This window comes from Pimephales promelas, chromosome 12 (genome assembly GCF_988280905.1).
Source record: "Pimephales promelas chromosome 12, fPimPro1.hap1.1, whole genome shotgun sequence".
In the NCBI taxonomy this organism is placed as follows: Eukaryota; Metazoa; Chordata; class Actinopteri; order Cypriniformes; family Leuciscidae; genus Pimephales; species Pimephales promelas.
The window spans coordinates 35197345-35217700 of record NC_142780.1 but is presented as its reverse complement, the minus strand read 5'-3'; the positions used below and the strand labels follow the sequence as shown (position 1 = coordinate 35217700).

General features: G+C 36.2%; 1 long non-coding RNA gene across 7 annotated transcripts in view; it reads right to left on the bottom strand.

Moving 5' to 3' along the window:
• LOC120491131 (uncharacterized) overlaps nucleotides 1-20356 on the bottom strand; it is an 87231-nt gene that overhangs the window by 26445 nt on the left and 40430 nt on the right. For 4 of the 7 annotated variants that reach the window (XR_016145879.1, XR_016145878.1, XR_016145883.1 and 1 more), the window contains 5 exons: nucleotides 19571-19657; nucleotides 18376-18500; nucleotides 17748-17836; nucleotides 17005-17104; nucleotides 31-100 (listed from right to left, as the gene is read on the bottom strand). This is a non-coding gene — a long non-coding RNA (uncharacterized LOC120491131). Of the gene's footprint in view, nucleotides 1-30; nucleotides 101-459; nucleotides 639-17004; nucleotides 17105-17747; nucleotides 17837-18375; nucleotides 18501-19570; nucleotides 19658-20356 lie in introns of all 7 variants that reach the window. The other 3 variants (XR_016145881.1, XR_016145884.1, XR_016145880.1) reach the window with 3 other exon arrangements.

The window sequence follows — 20356 nt, the reverse complement described above, 5'->3', positions numbered from 1 at the left end:
TAGTGGATAACTGATCCTAAACACACGTACCTCGAGTCGACCTCATGCAATAGAAGTCATGTTCACTTCACACACCCGTGTGCCACTGTTGATCTTTTTCCTGGAAAGAAAAAGCATGTCAATTAAATGCATATATCCACTCCAATATTCACTGAAAGTCAGTATGAAAGCATAATTATAAACATTCTCAAAGCTAACAGACATGAACAAAAAAAAAACACCAAACTCCCGTTTTCCTTGGTTAGGTAGGCCAAGCCGAACGAGATTCAACAAAGAAAAGGCTTGTTAATCATTCCTGAGAAACTGTAGAAAGCTGCACTTCATTGTCCTGTTCCCATTAAACTAGATGATGATGTTATCCAGGCATCTCAGTTAGTAGCCTACGTATATTTCACTCCTCTCTTCTGAATTTAATAGAAAAATTCTCATAATTTAAAAGCACTGCCTGGAAAACATCACCTGATGTCTCAGACGGGCCAGAGACGGTGTGGAAAACAGCTCTCCAATGGTTGTGCAAATTGAAAATTTTATTTCCCAGAGCCACAGTAGATTCTTCAGTTTGAGCAGTTTATTGGGCCGCCCGCGGATCTACACGAACTGAACCCGCCGCAACAGGAGCAATCTTTGCTCAACAGAAGCTGAAATAGATCAGAAGTGAATTAAATGCAAACATTTGCACTCAAGAAGGTATTTCGGTAACAAGTGCTTTCGCTATTCCCAATATAAAAGTAGACGGTGTGATCTGACATGGTTTAATTGGAGCTGGCGGCCAGTGTAACGGGCAGAGCGCTAATTAATGGGGCTGTGCTAAACTCACGACACGCGATTACGATGCATCTACCCCTTTAAACTTCCTGCATTAGGAAACATTAACATATGGGCCACGTTTTAAAATTCACTCGGCAAACCACGTGCCGTAAATGCATGCGCCTGGGGAATGCATAGTAAAGTCATTACGTTGCTCTATTCCTCTTTCCTTCATTTCTCACCAGGGCAATCTTTCATCTCGGGTCGCCAACCCGCAAACCTTTAAACACGAGAGGCCATCCGGAGCGCGTGCAAACCACAGCGCTTCAGACTTTAATGATTCTCAGTCTATAGCCAGAACGCCTTCAATTATGCAAGACATGAAAATGTTGAGTTTCCCACTGACATTATACTAAATGTTTCTGCAGAGTTCACAGAGAACATCCAACTAGGACAACACAGAGAAAAGCAGCACCGATATAGAGTCCACACGGGAGCCGGAGAGAGAACTTCCTCAAGTCGGATTATGGAAGTCAAAATGGGGTTTGAAGACATTTTGTTGACAGGGTCAAGATTAATATCTCTGTGGATTCTGCGTGTAACGGGCAATTCTGTTACATTAAATTCACCTACTGTGAGGAGGAAAGCACTGGGTTGTTTCAAACCAAAGTTGGGTCAAATATGGACAAACCCAAATGTTGGGTTAAAAATGCAATTAAAAAAATTTACAGTTGAGAGTGAAAGTTGAAGTTGGGTTAAAATGACCCAAATTGGGTTAAAACAACCCAGTATTGTTTAGAAGAAAAACACACTTCATGTATGCACGAAGAAAATCTTCAAGAAGAAAAACATCAATATGGACAAACCCAAATGTTGGGTTAAAAATGCAAATGCAAAAAGTTGGGTTAAAATTTGAAATTCCATTTAACCCAACATTTGGGTGTGTCCTCCATATTTGACCCAAATTGGGTTAAAACAACCCAGTATCGTTTAGAAGAAAAACATGCTTCATGTATGCATGAAGAAAATCCTCAAGAAGAAAAACATATTTTTGGATGATTAAAAATATGATATCACCATATGAAATCAGGTAGAATCCCTCTACACTAAAAAAATGCAGGGTTGTATCAACCCAAATTTGGGTCAAACTTGGACAAACCCAAAAGTTGTGTTAAAAATGCAATTAAAAAATGTACAACTGAAAGTGAAACTTGAAGTTGGGTTAAAATGTGAAATTCCATTTTTAACCCAATTTTTGGGGTTTGTTCAGTCCATATTTGACCCACATTTGAGTTAAAACAACCCAGCATTGTTTAGAAGATTTTTAGATGATTAAAAATATGATATCACCATATGAAATCAGGTAGAAACCCACTACACTAAAAAATGCAGGGTTGTTTCAACCCAAATTTGGGTCAAATACTGTATGGACAAATCCAAAAGTTGTGTTAAAAATGTAATTAAAAAATGTACAGCTGAAAGTGAAAGTTGAAGTTGGGTTAAAATGTGAAATTCCATTTTTAACCCAATTTTTGGGGTTTGTCCAGTCCATATTTGACCCACATTAGAGTTAAAACAACCCAGTGTTGTTTAGAAGTAAAACACGCTTCATATATGCATGAAGAAATTCCTCTAGAAGAAAAACAATTCACTAAAAAAATATCGCCATATGAAATGGGCGTGTTATAAATAATAATCATTAACCACTTTTTGTAATATCACAGTAAAAAACATTGGGTTATTTGTTTAACCAAACTGTTGGGTTATTTTCAAGAAATATTAGGTCATTTTTTTAAATCGTTGGGTAATTTCTAAAAATAACCCAACTGTAGGGTTAAATAGCCTATTTAAATATTTAACTCAACTGCTGGGTTATTTAACCGAACTAGAGTTTAACCCAATGCATTGGGTTAAAATAACCCACAGTTGGGAGGGTGCTATACCACACTCTAAAAAATGCTGGGTTGTTTTAACCCAATTTTGGGTCAAATATGGACAAACCCGAAATGTTGGGTTAAAAATGTAATGTAAAAATTTAACCCAACGGCTGGGTTAGTCCATATTTGACCCAAAGTTGGGTTAAAACAACCCAGCATTTTTTAGAGTGCACCCCGTAGTTGGTTTATTTTTAACCCAACAATTTTAAGTGAGAATAAAGTACCAGCTATTCTGCATTCTGAAGGATGTATAGTCCACAATATGCTATGTCCTCATTTTTAAGTTAACATATTTAATATTTTCTAAAATTGAGTGCAAAAATCTCTTACACTCTAAAAAATGCTGGGTTGTTTTAACCCAATTTTGGGTCAAATATGGACAAACCCGAAATGTTGGGTTAAAAATGTAATGTAAAAATTTAACCCAACGGCTGGGTTAGTCCATATTTGACCCAAAGTTGGGTTAAAACAACCCAGCATTTTTTAGAGTGTACCTTTGGACAGTCTGATCACATAACGGTCTAGAAAAGAAATGCTAAAAGTCACGGCTGATATCACTTCCGGTTCATTCAACATACTGGAAATTGAAGAATTATTATACACAGTATTTCTGGCCTAATTTGGAAGAGCGTACAATATCATAACATATCCCGAAAATATAGTACGACATTGCAGAATATGGCAATTGTAATAGGTCACCAAGTTATTCATTGCCACTGTGCACAGATACACACTCTATGAGGCAGCAATCGTAAAAGTAGTATGTTAGTACACTCTAAACAATGCTGGGTTGTTTTAACCCAAATTTGGGTCAAATATGGACAAACCCAAATGTTGGGTTAAAAATATAATTTAAAATTATAACCCAACTTCAACTTTCACTTTCAGCTGTACGTACATTTTTTAATTACATTTTTAACCCAACATTTGGGTTTGTCCATATTTGACCCAAATTTGGGTTGAAACAACCCAGCATTGCTTAGAGTGTATGCATTTGAAGTCAATGCAACAGTTTCCAAACAAGCAATCAGAAATTGGTGCCAGGCTGATAAACGTAATATAAAGAGCCCATATTGACTCTCCACCGAGATGCGATTATTTCTTCATATAACACACACACTGCACACCGGCCGCAGAGAGAGAGAGAGAGGTAAACAGTGCCACCGCACTTGATTAAGTGACGTTATTCGCTGTCAATGAATTCCTCTGAAATGTGTGTTTCTCTCTCCCTGGGTTTCTCCATCTCATCTCATCAGACACACCGAGAGCTCGTTCGACTAAATGATAGCCGCCTCTCTCGGCTGTTTAAACACACGGTAATGACACCCAGCTCTCCATCACGCTGTCGGATGGGGCATTACGGCTTGTGAGGAGTTCAGAGATGTACGGCACACCGAGGAACCCACCGCTGACAAACCAATGAGCTCCAATGGAGCCATTACTCCATTTTAATCATAACGCTTAAGAGAAACAATGTGGGCATAAGACGCTGCGATACGTGTCTTTGCAGATAGTTAAGAATGCATTTAGCAGTTACCCATACACTTCATTATTCAAATGTTGCACAGGTGTAAATTAGTGCAAACGTGACATAATTGAAAACCGGGGCCAGCGGGGTCTGAGCGGAGCGATCCGACGATATCTTAAAATGGTTTAACAGGATTCATTATGCAAGGATAAACATTTTAAATGGTATGCAACACTAGCAATGTTTCAGCCAATTCGCAAATTTACATTTACAAAGAATATTATCAAATATATAGCAAATAAAGGAGTGTTTCCACCCAATGAGTTCAAGAGAGCTCCATTCAGCATTTTTATGCAATTTTACAAATTGTGCAAATCCCGGTTATTTTTGTCACAAGACCTCATTGATGTCAAGTAATTCATACTCTCTAAAAAAAGCAGGGTTGTTTCAACCCAAATTTGGGTCATATATGGACAAACCCAATAGTTGGGTTAAAAATGTATTTACAAAAAAATGTACAGTTAAAGTTGGGTTAAAATTTTAAATTACATTTTTAACCCAACATTTGCGTTTGTCCATATTTGACCCAAATTTGGGTTAAAACAACCCAGCATTGTTTAGAGTGTATTAAGCAATTGCTTTATATATAAAACAAGTGGATTTACACATCAAAATGTAATGTCTAATGTTAAAATGCATGTTTTTTAACGCAACCACCTCCCTTTAAATAATTTGTTCACTTCAAGATTAATTTAAGCGATTTTATATTATTTATTTGAAAGAATTAAAAGAGCAGTTTCATGTCTCTCCTTGTATTGCCCAGCTGGTTGAGGTTGATATAGGATTTAGACAGTAATTAAATAATGCAAAACTTTTTAGATAGTAATTAGTACAGAACTGTAATATAATTACACTATTGAAGATGTAATTAGTAGGTAGTAATTAATAACTTTTTGAGTAACCCAGCACTGATTGTGATGTTTAATACAGCAAATGTCCAGCTAACAGCTCACAAATAAATAGATATTTTGCATTTTAAATCAATTTTGTGTGTGTATATATATATATATATATATATATATACACACACTCTAAAAATGCTGGGTTGTTTTAACACAAATTTGGGTCAAATATGAACAAACTCAGTCATTGGGTTAAATTTCATAATTACATTTTTAACCCAACGTTTGGGTCTGTCCATATTTGACCCAAACTTGGGTTAAAAGAACCCAGCATATATAATATATAAACTTTCAGTAATCCAATGAAAGGAGTCAAGAAAATGAACACTGGCATTTCACAGGTGTTTTTACTCCTATGTTAAATTATGCATTGCATTGTGTTTTAATGTTCAAGGAAATGTCTGTAAATTACTAGTACCGTTTCTCTATAGATATTTTTTTTTCTTTTTTTTTTGTGTATATTGGGGGAAACATTTGTTTTGCATCAACTTTTTGTATTGCAAAAAAAAAAAAATCCAATAAAATTAGTCAATAATACAACTTACAGAAAATTGACCCAAGTGCATTGCATTGTGGGATGTATATGCAGTGTGACAATTTGCATCCTGCATTTCTAGCATGCCATTCCAGTGTGTTCTCCGGAGAGAAAACAGACGAGCTCAACACATGTAAACAGAAGAGAGCACTAAATGTTGGCTTGTTCTCCATTTCAGCGAGCATGCAATGAATTCTTTCCAGAATGCACGGGCATGACGCTTTCAGTGGCGTTACAGACTAGAACAGCTCATATCCTGATTTCAAGGATCAAACTTTGTTTCAAAAATCATTTAATCTCGTTAGACAAAAGAGACTTACAGGGTAAAACGGGAGAAAAAGCCTGCTGCAGAAATGCATGCAGAAACCTTCAATAGCGAGATGAACAAATTGCGACTCTGAATTTCCAGAAGACAACAGCAAAAACAATGGCCTTTTCTGAATGAAAATGTTTCTGTGAAGACGAGCAAACAAAAGCGGATGGCAGTGACACTCGTTATAGAAGGGCTTTGTTTGCAGATCATGTCTATGTGCGGGTGTGTGTGGGTGTTTGCATGCTTCACAGGTGTGTGTTTTGCAAGAACATTGTTATATATGTACACTCTAAACAATGCTGGGTTGTTTGAACCCAAATTTGGGTCAAATATGGACAAACCCAAATGTTGGGTTAAAAATGTATTTTAAAATTAACCCAACTTCAACTTTCACTTTCAACGGTACATTTTTAAATTGCATTTTTAACCCAACATTTGGGTTTGTCCAAACTTGGGTTCAAAATGCAATTTAAAAAATGTACAGTTGAAAGTGAAAGTTGAAGTTGGTTTAAAATTTTAAATTAAATTTTTAACCCAACATTTGGGTTTCAACGGTACATTTTTAAATTGCATTTTTAACCCAAAATTTGGGTTTGTCCAAATTTGACCCAAATTTGGGTTCAAACAACCCAGCATTTTTTTATAGTGTAGCCTATATATGCATGAATATACACACACACTGCACATATATACATATATACCTATTAATTGTCATTTAAGTGAAATTACTGAACTTGAATATATAAGCTTGATAAAAATGATCATTTTAGAAGATAATTTCAAATGGCACTTAGAGGCTTTTGCATCTGAACTCTTCATATATATATATATATATATATACACATACATAAACATATACAGAGAGAGATACACACACACCCAATCCTGTATGTGTATTGCATGTTGCAGTCAAATAAACCAGTAAACTATCATTCATGAAGTATAAGATACATAATTCAAGTAGCATATTTTACATTTTGTGTTGAAAAATGCAATGCACATGAGAGTTTAGTTCAGTGTTGTTTTGGAGCTACTAATGCAAAATATAAGTCATTTTACTAGTGATCTGAAAATTTGATATACAATAGAGAAAGAGAAGGAGAAAAGTGACATATCACATGATTTTGAGGGCATATCCTCCACATGTAGCATGTAAGACGCAGCGAGCTCAGATATTATATAACAGGAGCTGAGAGCGTCAGGGAAGCTCGTCTGCATGTAATAACATCTCTATCAGCTGTCCCGCGGGAACACGGCCTGTCAGCGCTCGATCCACTGAGACTCATCCTTACACACACACACACCTCGTTTGTTTAATGTTAATCGACTCGAGTCACATGCTGCTAAACACCATGACCTCACTCCTCAAACATCTCAGTCACATGACCTCACACTACAGTCAGCACATGTTACACAGCGCTTTATCAACTTTGATCACCTTTAGTGAAGAGACAGACAGATATAATGATAGATACACAAGAATGTAATAATAGACAGATATATTTATAGACAGACAGACAGATATAATAGACAGAAAAATATAATGATAGAGGCAAATAGATAAATACAGACAGACAGATATAATAATAGACACAGATAGATGATAGACAGAAAGATATAATAGACAGATATAATGATAGAGACGCAAATAGATAAATACAGACAGACAGACAGACAGACAGACAGATGTAATGATAGAGACAGACAGACAGATAGACATACAGATAAAGACAGACATAATGATAGAGAGACAGACAGATATATGATAGAGAGATAGACACATAAACATAGACAGATAAGACAGACAGAGAGACAGACATAATGATAGACAGACAGACAGACATATATATATATATATATATATATATGATAGAGAGACAGACAGACAGACAGACAATGATAGACAGACAGATATATATATATATATATATATATATATATATGATAGAGAGACAGACAGATAAACATACAGATAGATAAAAAAGACAGACAGACAGATATAATGATAGAGACAGACAGACAGATATATGATGGAGAGACAGACAGACAGATGATGGAGAGACAGACAGACAGATATATGATGGAGAGACAGACAGATATATATGACAGAGACAGACAGACAGATATAATGATAGAGACAGACAGATAGATATATGATGGAGAGACAGACAGATATATATGTTATAGACAGACAGACAGACAGATATATGATGGAGAGACAGACAGACAGATATATGATGGAGAGACAGACAGACAGACAGACAGACAGACAGACAGATATAATGATAGAGACAGACAGACAGATATATGATGGAGAGACAGACAGATATATATGTTATAGACAGACAGACAGATATAATGGAGAGACAGACAGATAGATATATGATGGAGAGACAGACAGACAGACAGATATAATGATAGAGACAGACAGACAGATATGATGGAGAGACAGACAGACAGACAGATATATGATGGAGAGACAGACAGATATATATGTTATAGACAGACAGATATAATGGAGAGACAGACAGATATATATGTTATAGACAAACAGACAGATATAATGGAGAGACAGACAGACAGATATATGATGGAGAAACAGACAGACAGATATATGATGGAGAGACAGACAGATATAATGATAGAGACAGACAGACAGATAAATAAAACAAAAGACACAGAGAGAGACAGTAAGATAGACAGATAAACACAGTAAATAGACGGATAGACAGTCACACTGTTCTTTCACAGTTTCCTCATTTGACTAGCGTCATCTTCACGCCCCACTAGCGTCCAGGGTCACCCGACCTGTTGGAGACACACACACACACACACACACACACACACACACTCCTCTGGTCCCCCGCTGAACAAACGTGTCGCAAAACTAAATGATCCCCATTGTGGAGCTGAATACAGTAGCAGGTGTTGGTTCCTCCCGCCCACCTCCACACACACACACACACACACACCACGTGCAGATGCGCCATCAAAGGCCAGCTCATGAAACCGAGATAACAGTTTAGTGAGTTTGAAGACTGACTGTAGGAGCGCTCTGAACAATGCGCTCGCTGAGGAACTGTTTTTAGGTCACATATGGACAGGCACACGGCTGCGGAGTGACAAGAACACCCATAATGCCATCGCAGAGATGGAGGGAGAGAGAAAGGGGGGTGGAGGACGGGAAAAGAGGCAGTGATTGAATAACAGTAATTAAAGCGGTTATTCGTTCGGCGAGCACCTGCGTGAAGGATGATATTACTCCTTAATTCAGCTCAGTTTAACTTCCCTCAGCCGCTGCTTTTCAACTACACCTCATTAATCGCTGATTGGCATCGAGCCGTTCGCGGGAACAAAATGTTTATCCTCAAACCTCTTTCTCAAGGGCTAGTTTCATGTTTTTCTTTACCTTGCACATTATTCAAAGGCTGGATATTTTCCCCCTATGTTTTTTACTGTTAGAGACGGGGAAACTATTAAAGATTCCCACGTTTCATCAAACAGAGAGAGCGAGATCTGTTCGTTTCAAGCCGTCCACTGAAACCAAGCTGTAAGAAACACACAAAGATGAGAATAATTCACAGTGACACAAAATGCAATTGAAAACAAATAATGGCGTCTTGTAAACATATGGAAGCCCAACAAGGCCAAGACAGTGTTAAGTGTTTTCTTGAGATCAAGACTTTTGTTCTCATGATTTTAACATGGCAATCTTGACAAAACAAGACAGAAAATAACTATTGCACGGCCTTTAAAAAAAGAGCATGATATTAAATAATTAAATATTATAATATACTGGCAAAACAAGACAGAAAATAACTATTGCATGGCCTTTTAGAAAAGAGCATAATATTAAATAGTTAAATATTATAATATACCGGCTAAACAAGACAGAAAATAACTATTGCATGGCCTTTTAGAAAAGAGCATAATATTAAATAATTAAATATTATAATATACCGGCTAAACAAGACAGAAAATAACTATTGCATGGCCTTTAAAAAAGAGCATAATATTCAATAATAATTAAATATTATAATATACTGGCAAAATAAGACAGAAAATAATTATTGCACGGCCTTTAAAAAAAGAGCATAATATTAAATAATTAAATATTATAATATACTGGCAAAACAAGACAGAAAATAACTATTGTATGGCCTTTTAAAAAAGAGAAAGATATTAAATAATAATTAAATATTATAATATACTGGCAAAAGAAGACAGAAAATAACTGTTGCATGGCCTTTTAACAAAAAAACATAGTATTAAATAATTCAATATTATAATATACTGGCAAAAGAAGACCAAAAATATCTACTGTATTGCATGGCCTTTTAAAAAAAGCATAATATTAAATAATTTAATATTATAATATACTGGCAAAAAAACAAGACAGAAAATAATTATTGCATGGCCTTTTAAAAAAAGAGCATAATATTAAATAATAATTAAATATTACAATATACTGGCAAAAAAAACAACAACTAAACAGAAAATAATTCTTGCATGGCCTTTTAAAAAAGAGCATAGTATTAAATAATTTAATATTATAATATACTGGCAAAAAAACAAGACAGAAAATAATTATTGCATGGCCTTTTAAAAAAGAGCATAATATTAAATAATAATTAAATATTACAATATACTGGCAAAAAAAAAAAAACAACTAAACAGAAAATAATTCTTGCATGGCCTTTTAAAAAAGAGCATAGTATTAAATAATTTAATATTATAATATACTGGCAAAAAAACAAGACAGAAAATAATTATTGCATGGCCTTTAAAAAAAAGAGCATAATATTAAATAATAATTAAATATTATAATATACTGGAAAAAAAAACAGAAAATAATTCTTGCATGGCCTTTTAAAAAAGAGCATAGTATTAAATAATTAAATATTATAATATACCTGCTAAACAAGACAGAAAATAACTATTGCATGGCCTTTAAAAAAGAGCATGATATTAAATAATAATTAAATATTATAATATACTGGCAAAATAGTTATTGCACGGCCTTTTAAAAAAGAGCATAATATTAAATAATAAAATATTATAATATACTGGCAAAACAAGACAGAAAATAACTATTGCTATATGGCCTTTTAAAAAAGAGCATGATATTAAATAATAATGAAATATTATAATATACTGGGCTGGCAGAATAAGACAGAAAATAACTGTTGCATGGCCTTTTAACAAAAAACATAGTATTAAATAATTCAATATTATAATATAACGACAAAAGAAGACCAAAAATATCTATTGCATGGCCTTTTAAAAAAAGCATAATATTAAATAATTTAATATTATAATATACTGGCAAAAAAACAAGACAGAAAATAATTATTGCATGGCCTTTTAAAAAAAGAGCATAATATTAAATAATAATTAAATATTACAATATACTGGCAAAAAAAAAAACAACTAAACAGAAAATAATTCTTGCATGGCCTTTTAAAAAAGAGCATAGTATTAAATAATTAAATATTATAATATACTGGCAAAACAAGACAGAAAATGACAAATGCATGGACGGCCTCTAAAAAAACTTTGCTAAATGCATATTTTTAAGTTAAAAACATAACTTTTAACTCTTATTAGTATTGATATCATCATATTTATTTAATAAATCCTCTAGGAATTTGTAAAGTATGGAAGCTCGTTTCCGCCACTGAATAAAAAATGTAATTGTGACTCTCACAATTATTATTATTTCAGAATTGCATGATATGAAGTTGCAAATGCATGTTAAAAAATTCCAATTCTGATGAAAAATAGATGAGAAAAAGATGTAAATGTGCAATTATGAGGAGAAAAAGTCCAAAATCATAACTGGTAAAAAAAAGAAAAAGATGCTATTGTAGCTACCTAAATATTTATCAGGATCAATTTCAGTAAATGTTCAATGGAATTTACTGAATGCGTCTACATTATTCCTCATTGAGTGTTCATTTACAGATAAAACAATTAAAAAAAAGGGGGGAATCTGATGGCTAAAGTTCAAATGGGCAAAGTGACAAACAAGTCCAAATCCGTCAGTTCCTCCTTTCACTGCCGAACATGCGCATGAGTGCAAGCGAGAGCGAAATCAAGCAGCTTTATGTTCAATATTTCCTCGTCACCAGCAAGTGCTAATGCAAAACCCCTCGAATAAGACATTGAAATGCTCTCAGATGAGACCGATTTCTTCTTTTAAAAAAACTGACACTTCTTATTCGGGAGAGAATGCCTTCTGTTTATTGGATTTTCAGCCATTTCATTGAGCTCCATCCTCTTTTTGAGGTGAAAATGAAAACTGGTATTGAGCAGCGCGGGTTTGTGCATCATATTGTGCTTGATGCAATGTAGGTCAGTGTTCTGCAGCGCCGCAGATAAGACACGGGGAACAAGTGTTGTGTGTACTTACAAGCAAATATCTGTCAAAATAGCAATTGACAGATCTACAAGAGCGCTTTTGGCTTGGGACGTGTTTCTCCGTCATTAGCATTTTCAAAAAAACAAAAAAAAAAGGCCAGAGATTTGGGCCTATCAGCCTTGACTCGCTGCAGAGCTGGGCTGGCCCAGGTTGTTATCTGTTCAGTACAGAGGTGCAGATGTTTAGCGAATGGATTTGCTGATTTTTAAAGGGAGATGAGGGGGGAAAAAAGAGAGAGAGAGAGAGAGTCAGGTACTAACACCAAGCCTCTCCAAAACAAGCCTTCAGAATTTCACAAACCACACGTTGTGTGTGTGTGTGTGTGTGTGAAGCTCGCAATATTTTTTGGAAAAGACACAAAAAAAGCATGAAAATGTTTATTCACTCTCCAGTGTCCCGAGGGCCACTTCAGCGCCGCCCTGGTGGACGAGCGAAGGGGAACAAATGTGCCGCTTTAGGTGGTGTGGGGATGCGGCTGGCAAGTGAGACACCTTTGTCTGAAGCAATCCCAGCGTAACACACACAAACACACACAAACACACACACGTGGAGGAATTCTGGCCCTAGCGAGGCCAAGGGGGAGGGACATTTGCCCCTGGCCAGAGAGACTGCCTTTACTGAAGCATCAGTGTTTCCCACACCGTTATACTGACAATAAAATATCCAACACAATTTTATATTGCGCCTTCAGTCATTTAAAGGAGTAGTTCACTTTAAAAAAAAACTTTTGCTGATAATTTACTCACCCCCATGTCATCCAAGATGTCCATGTCTTTCTTTCCTCAGTCGAAAAGAAATTAAGGTTTTTGATGAAAACATTCGTAGAATGGACTTCAATGGGGTCCAAACGGTTGATAGTTTCAGTGCAAACTGTTCAAAGGGCTTTAAATGATTCCAGATGATGAAGGGTCTTATTAAGCGAAAGGATCGGTCATTTAAAAAAAATAAAAAATAATAAAGTTTAAGTTTTATAAGCTAAAAATCCTCGCCTTGCTCTGTTCTGTGACTCTCCTGTTCGAACTCGTTCATCAAAATGAACATATCTTTTTCCTAGTCAATTCGTTCATTTTGTTCGTTGAATGAACCAAATGATTCATAAAAAGATTTGTTCATTTTGATGAACAGGAGAGTCACGAACACGCATCACAGAACAGAGCAAGGCGAGCATTTGTGCTTATAAAACTTAAACTTTTTTTATTTATTTATTAAATGGCCGATCGTTTCGCTTGATTAGACTCTTATTCATCATCTGGTGTCGTTTAAAGTCCTTTGAAGCTGCACTGGAACTCTCATTTGGAGCTTGAACCGTTTGGTCCCCATTGAAGTCCATTATAAGGAGAAAAATCCTGGAATGTTTTCATCAAAAACCTTAATTTTTTTTCAACTGAAGAAAGAAAGACATGGACATCTTGGATGACATGGGGGTGTATAAATTATCAGCAAATGTTTTTTTTTTTAAAGTGAACTAATCTTTAAATGCTGATTTGATGACACATGATTGAATGGATCAGAATGAATCACGTGCATACGCTACTATTCAAAAGTTTGGGGTCAGCAACATTTTTAAATGTTTTTTTAAAAGAGTCACCAAGTCAAGTAATTTGATCAAAAAGTACAGTAAAATTGTGAAATATTATTACGATTTAAAATAGCTGTTTTCTATAGTCAAGTGTAATTTATTGCTGTGATTTTCAGCATCATTACTCCAGTCTTCAGTGTCACATGATCCTTCAGAAATCACTCTAATCACCTTAATGCTTACATACAGTATATATATTTTATATATATATATATTTTTTTTTCAGGGGTGTAACGATAACCTCATGTCACGATTCGATATAACTCGCGATACGATATTATTGCGATACTCCAAGACACATGATAAAAGGTTAAGAAAAAAAAAAATGCACGGTTGATTAGAATGCTGACTTTGATATTACATTGTGGGTTTAATTGAATAGGTTTGGACTCGGTGCCTTTAACCCAAGGACAGTGGTAACACCAGAATAACAATATTCATGATTCTGAAGCTGAAAAACGGAATTATTTTAGATGAATATGCTTAAACTCTTTCACTGATTAGATAAATAATGTTGGCCACTTTTACTGGTAAAATCAGACATTTGGCATTATCAGGACCCACAAATATTCCCCATTGCATTATTATACATTAAAACCAACATTATGATTATGAATAGCAGTTAATTGTAGTACTGACACTAAAACTATTTTTTTTTCTCACAGAGTAATTTTTATTTTGGGGAAACAATCCACAATACATATTGTTGCATTTTTTTGTATTGCGATACATTGTGGCACAATACATTGTTACTCCCCTAATATATATATGTATATATATATATGTATATATATATATATATATATATATATATATATATATATGTATATATATATATATATATATATATATATACACAAAATAATAAAGCAAAACTGTAATTATAACATAATATAAGGAAACAGAGGTACACATGGAGAAACCTTCATTTCACACTGCAGCAGAAGCACAAAGTGATCGTCATAAAATGATAAAACTCATTCAAAATAGATCTCAGCAAAGGTGCTTTTAAAAATCAAACGTGTTATTGATTGAATGAATCACGGTAAAGATGCTCTCCTGACTAATCAAAATATATTTCATAAAAAAAAAAAATAGAGATGCGGGTGCTTTTGAAAATGTATTCATTTCATGCCATTTCCCCCCATAATTCCTTTCCATTACTGCTCTTCATTTCGCCCGTCTATTGAGTGGGTGTCCAAACTAACAATTAAACTATTGTTAAGAGAACAGAAAGCTGGAGGAGTTGCCGTTTCAGGAGATAATAATCAAATATCACTTCACTGTAATCACTGTTAAACTACTTAACCCTCGATTGCAACGCAGACCAATGACAAAAGTGCTCAAAAAGAATCTGAAACTTCTTAAAGGAGTAGTTCACTTTTTAAAAAAACTTTTGCTGGTAATTTACTCACCCCCATGTCATCCAAGATGTCCATGTCTTTCTTTCTTCAGTCGAAAAGAAATTAAGGTTTTTGATGAAAACATTCATGTAATGGACTTCAATGGGGTCCAAATGAGAGTTTCAGTGCAGCTTCAAAGGGCTTTAAACGACACCAGACGATGAATAAGGGTCTAATCAAGCGAAACGAGCGGCCATTTAAAAAAACAAACAAAGTTTAAGTTTTATAAGCACAAACGCTCGCCTTGCTCTGTTCTGTGATGCACGTTCGTGACTCTCCTGTTCATCAAAATGAACAAATCTTTTCCCGAGTCAACTCGTTCATTTCGTTCGTTAAATGAACCAAATGACACGAAAAAAAGATTTGTTCGTTTTAATAAACAAGTTCGAACGGGAGAGTCACGAACACGACCATTTGTGCTTATAAAACTTAAACTTTGTTATTTATTTTTAAATGAGCGATCGTTTCACTTATTCATCGTCTGAAATCATTTAAAGCCCTTTGAACCGTTTGCAGTTAGCACTGAAACTCTCATTTGGACCCCATTGAAGTCCATTATATGAGTGTTTATCAAAAACGTTCGTGACTCTCCTGTTTGAACTCGTTCATCAAAATGAACAAATCTTTTCCCGAGTCAACTCGTTCATTTCAATTCGTTAAATGAACCATATGACACGAAAAAAGATTTGTTCATTTTAATGAACAAGTTCAAACAGGAGAGTCATGAACACGACCATTTGTGCTTATAAAACTTAAACTTTGTTATTTATTCTTAAATGAGCGATCGTTTCACTTATTCATCGTCTGAACTCATTTAAAGCCCTAGTTTAGCACTGAAACTCTCATTTGGACCCCATTGAAGTCCATTATATGAATGTTTTCATCAAAATCGTTCGTGACTCTCCTGTTCGAACTCGTTCATCAAAATGAACAAATCTTTTCCCGAGTCAACTCGTTCATTTCAATTCGTTAAATGAACCATACGACACGAAAAAAGATTTGTTCATTTTAATAAACAAGTTCAAACAGGAGAGTCATGAACACGACCATTTGTGCTTATAAAACTTAAACTTTGTTATTTATTCTTAAATGAGCGATCGTTTCACTTATTCATCGTCGGAACTCATTTAAAGCCCTTTGAACAGTTTGCAGTTAGCACTGAAACTCTCATTTGGACCCCATTGAAGTCCATTATATGAATGTTTTCATCAAAATCGTTCATGACTCTCCTGTTCGAACTCTTTTCCCGAGTCAACTCGTTCATTTGGTTCGTTAAATGAACCATATGACACGAAAAAAGATTCGTTCCTTTGGATAAACGAAGTTCGAACAGGAGAGTCACGAACACGACCATTTGTGCTTATAAAACGTATTTTTAAATGAGCGATCGTTTCAGTTATTCGTCGTCTGAAATCATTTAAAGCCCTTCGAACGGTTTGCAGTTTGCACTGAAACTCTAATTTGGTCCCCATTGACGTCCATTATATGAATGTTTTCATCAAAAACCTTAATTTCTTTTCGACTGAAGAAAAAAAGACGTGGACATCTTGGATGACATGGGGGTGAATAAATCATCAGCAAAAGTTTTTTTTTTAAAAGTGAACTACTCCTTTAAATCGACAGAAAGCTGAAGCATCACCTGCAATACGACTGTGCTGTACATCCGGCTCGGGTGGGGAGTGTTTTCCTGGCCTGCGTCGAAGTCTGACAGATGCTGCCCATCCAAAAGACTCTCGACTCTGCCAAAAATATCAGGCATGAATTTAGGGAAGGCAATCTATTATTTAAAACAACAAGCGACAGTTCATATGCTTCTGCAACTGTGGAGCCGGGAGCATCAGACGTTCCTCAAACTCGCCTCGCTGCGTTTAGCTCCTCGTAAGCCCCCTTCAACCGCATAATGACTTCTGCACCGAGACAATATAAAATAAACACCTTCAAGCCGGTCTATTAGACAACACTTAAAATCTTTTTTTTTGGGGGGGGGGGGTGGCGTCTTAATTACTTCCTCGTTGGAGTGAGCTTGAACGTTAACGAGGGACGCTCCCATCTCTCGACGCGAGCGCGTGTAGTTTATTCGTATAATCAGCTAGCTGTCGGAGACTGGATTAGCCCCTCCACGGCGAGTGAAGTGTTTAACATGGCACGCACGATGGGCTCAAACAAGCTCTCCGCCTGCCTTCTCTCCACAAACACTCATTGTCATTAATTTGATTTGCTTATCGCCCCCCTCTCCGTCTCGCATCCCTTTCAAAACACCAGTGCACCTGCTGCTATAAGAATTACCAGGTAAAGATAAAGAGTTAAATTAAGATGAAGAATTGTAAAATGTTTCCAGTTGGACGAGTGTTGATTACCAGTGCTCCGGTCCTGCAGGATTACCTGCGATTTATCCTCATATTTGGGGATGCCTCGCCCTCCGCGTTTCGCTCTTCTCTCCGGGGGCCGCCGAAAGCAGCTTGCATGCACCTCTGCCAAAAGAGTTTATTAGAGCAAATGGTATTGTAAGCCCTATGGAAGGCATACCTTATGTGAAGATTTAAAAGATATTAAGAAGATTGTGAGGCCCAGAACCCAGGTGTGTCGGGTAATAGTCATTGTCTCGTACGTGAGACGGGGCGAGGTGCCAGCGAGAGAGGGTCGAGAACACCCCAGGCGCCTCTGTAATTTACACCCGAGTGAAGAGTTTCCTGAGTCTTTACTAGCTCTGCTTCATATTACCAGGATAATAGAGTAATATGGGCGAGATAAACGCACGTGAGTTCGGCACCCCATCTGGATGAGCAATGCGTTTAGACTATAAAAGCAATTGAGAGTCCCTGATTGGACCGGCAGCCTGTGTGTTTATGTCATTGTCCTGTTATTTGTCTCCAAATTAGTGACGTTGTTGCGCAGGATTTGGAAAAAAAAATAAAAAATACATGGTAAAAAATACAGACTTGGTTAACATTTCAAACGCCGTCCCTTTGTATGTTTAATGTGTGTTTGCGACGCTGTGGTGGTGATTCACCTCAAGACTCAAGGGGGCGATAGAGTTCTCCAGCCATTATGCTGCCATCTTTTCTTCATGGGTGCTCGGATCTGGAAATATTTTTTCAAGATAATCACGTGAGCAATCAATGCCATGCAGTCAACCTGTATTAGGAGGGAAAAAAAAGGTCAAAAGGGTCACTGGTGAAACATACAGTGCACTATAATAAAATTAAATTTTACTGTACGCAAGCATGAACGAGCATCAAATCTTATCCACATGATGCTGTCCAAAAGACAGTTTCAGTGCAAACTACAAACTGTTCAAAGGGCTTTAAACGACTCCAGACGATGAAAGGAGGGTCTTATCAAGTGAAACGAGCGCTCATTTAAAAAAAAACAAAAACAACAAAGTTTAAGTTTTATAAGCTCAAATTCTTGCCTTGTTCTGTTCTGTGATGCTCCTGTTCGAAGTCGTTCATCAAAAGAGTCAATTTGTTCATTTCGTTTGTTGAATCAACCAAATGACACGAAAAAATATTTGTTCATTTTGATGAACGGGAGAGTCACGAACGCGCGTCACAGAACAGAGCAAGGCGAGGCGAGCATTTGCGCTTATAAAACAAACTTTTTTTAAAAAAATTAGCGATCGTTTCGCTTGATTAGACCCTTATTCATCGTCTGGAGTCGTTTAAAGTCCTTTGAAGCTGCACTGAAACTCTCATTTGGACCCCATTGAAGTCCATTACATGAATGTTTTCATCAAAAACCTTAATTTCTTTTCGACCGAAGAAAGAAAGACGTGGACATCTTGGATGACATGGGGGTGAGTAAATCATCAGCAAAAGTTTTTTTTAAAGTGAACTACTTCTTTAAAAGTTAAAGGCCAAATGGTTCGTTATTGCAGATGAAATATAACACGGATAACATTAAATAAATATTTTTCTATTAGTCACTCAAACCCTTTATCTCACCGTCAGCCGCGAATATCCGCCATTTTGTAGTTTCAACACTTTTTAACTCATGTTTGTAGTTCCTCCACCAAAGCGCAATGGGTTGTGGGTAATATTAGCTGTTATTGTGAGCATGCATCCACACTTGGATGGATTAGTAGACTTCTGACATACTCTTTTCAACATACTATGCTTTGGGACACACTTATTTTAATCTTGCATACCACCTAGGATGGATAGTATGGAGAAAACCGGAGAATGCAACACGTACTTGAGTCTGACCTGTAAGAAGCGTACCTGCGTTTCAGGCCTCAGCCATAATGAGAAGAAGCGCCTGCAATTATACAACCTGCAGATGAATCTTCACTCCTGCAAAAGAACACAAACGCAACTTTTGGTGGTTAACAAGAACCTCAGAGTGAATATATCGTTGGCATTCAGCATGGATCAATGACAGGGGGCTTTTTGTGTCTAAAATACTGAGCATCCGAGTACTGTACCCCCATCAACATCTTATCCTCATTATGCTAAAACATTATTCCATGTGCAACACCTGCGGAATAAATTTACCATTCAGATTTGCTAGGGATGATCAAACAAGTCTGAAACACTGTCATTATTTCTACCTCCAACACGCCGGTCGGTGAAAATGACTAGTTTTCCCAGGTTTGCGGGAATCATCAATTCAACTGGAAGTAAACTTCATTTTATCGGTTTAATTTACTTACAAAAAAAAAAAAAGCAAAAGCACACCTGAACAAGTCCACATTCGACGTCCCCTGATTGAGCTGCTCAAATGAGTTTTAAAACAAAGCAAGACGCATTTAACGCGCCCCGGGGAACACAATACTTCACTAATGCGTCATTGTTTCAACAGAACTCGAAGATCGCCGGGAGAGCTCAGCAAAACGAGCGCCCGCCGCATCCATCCATCTGGAAGACGGCGACAAACAACATTTATCCAGCTCGAAACCGGCACACTAACCCCGCGACTCAAAAGCTAGCTACTTAACTGTCACCGTCCCACAGGTGGGACGTTTGCCACTATATTTTTAAAACAATAATATC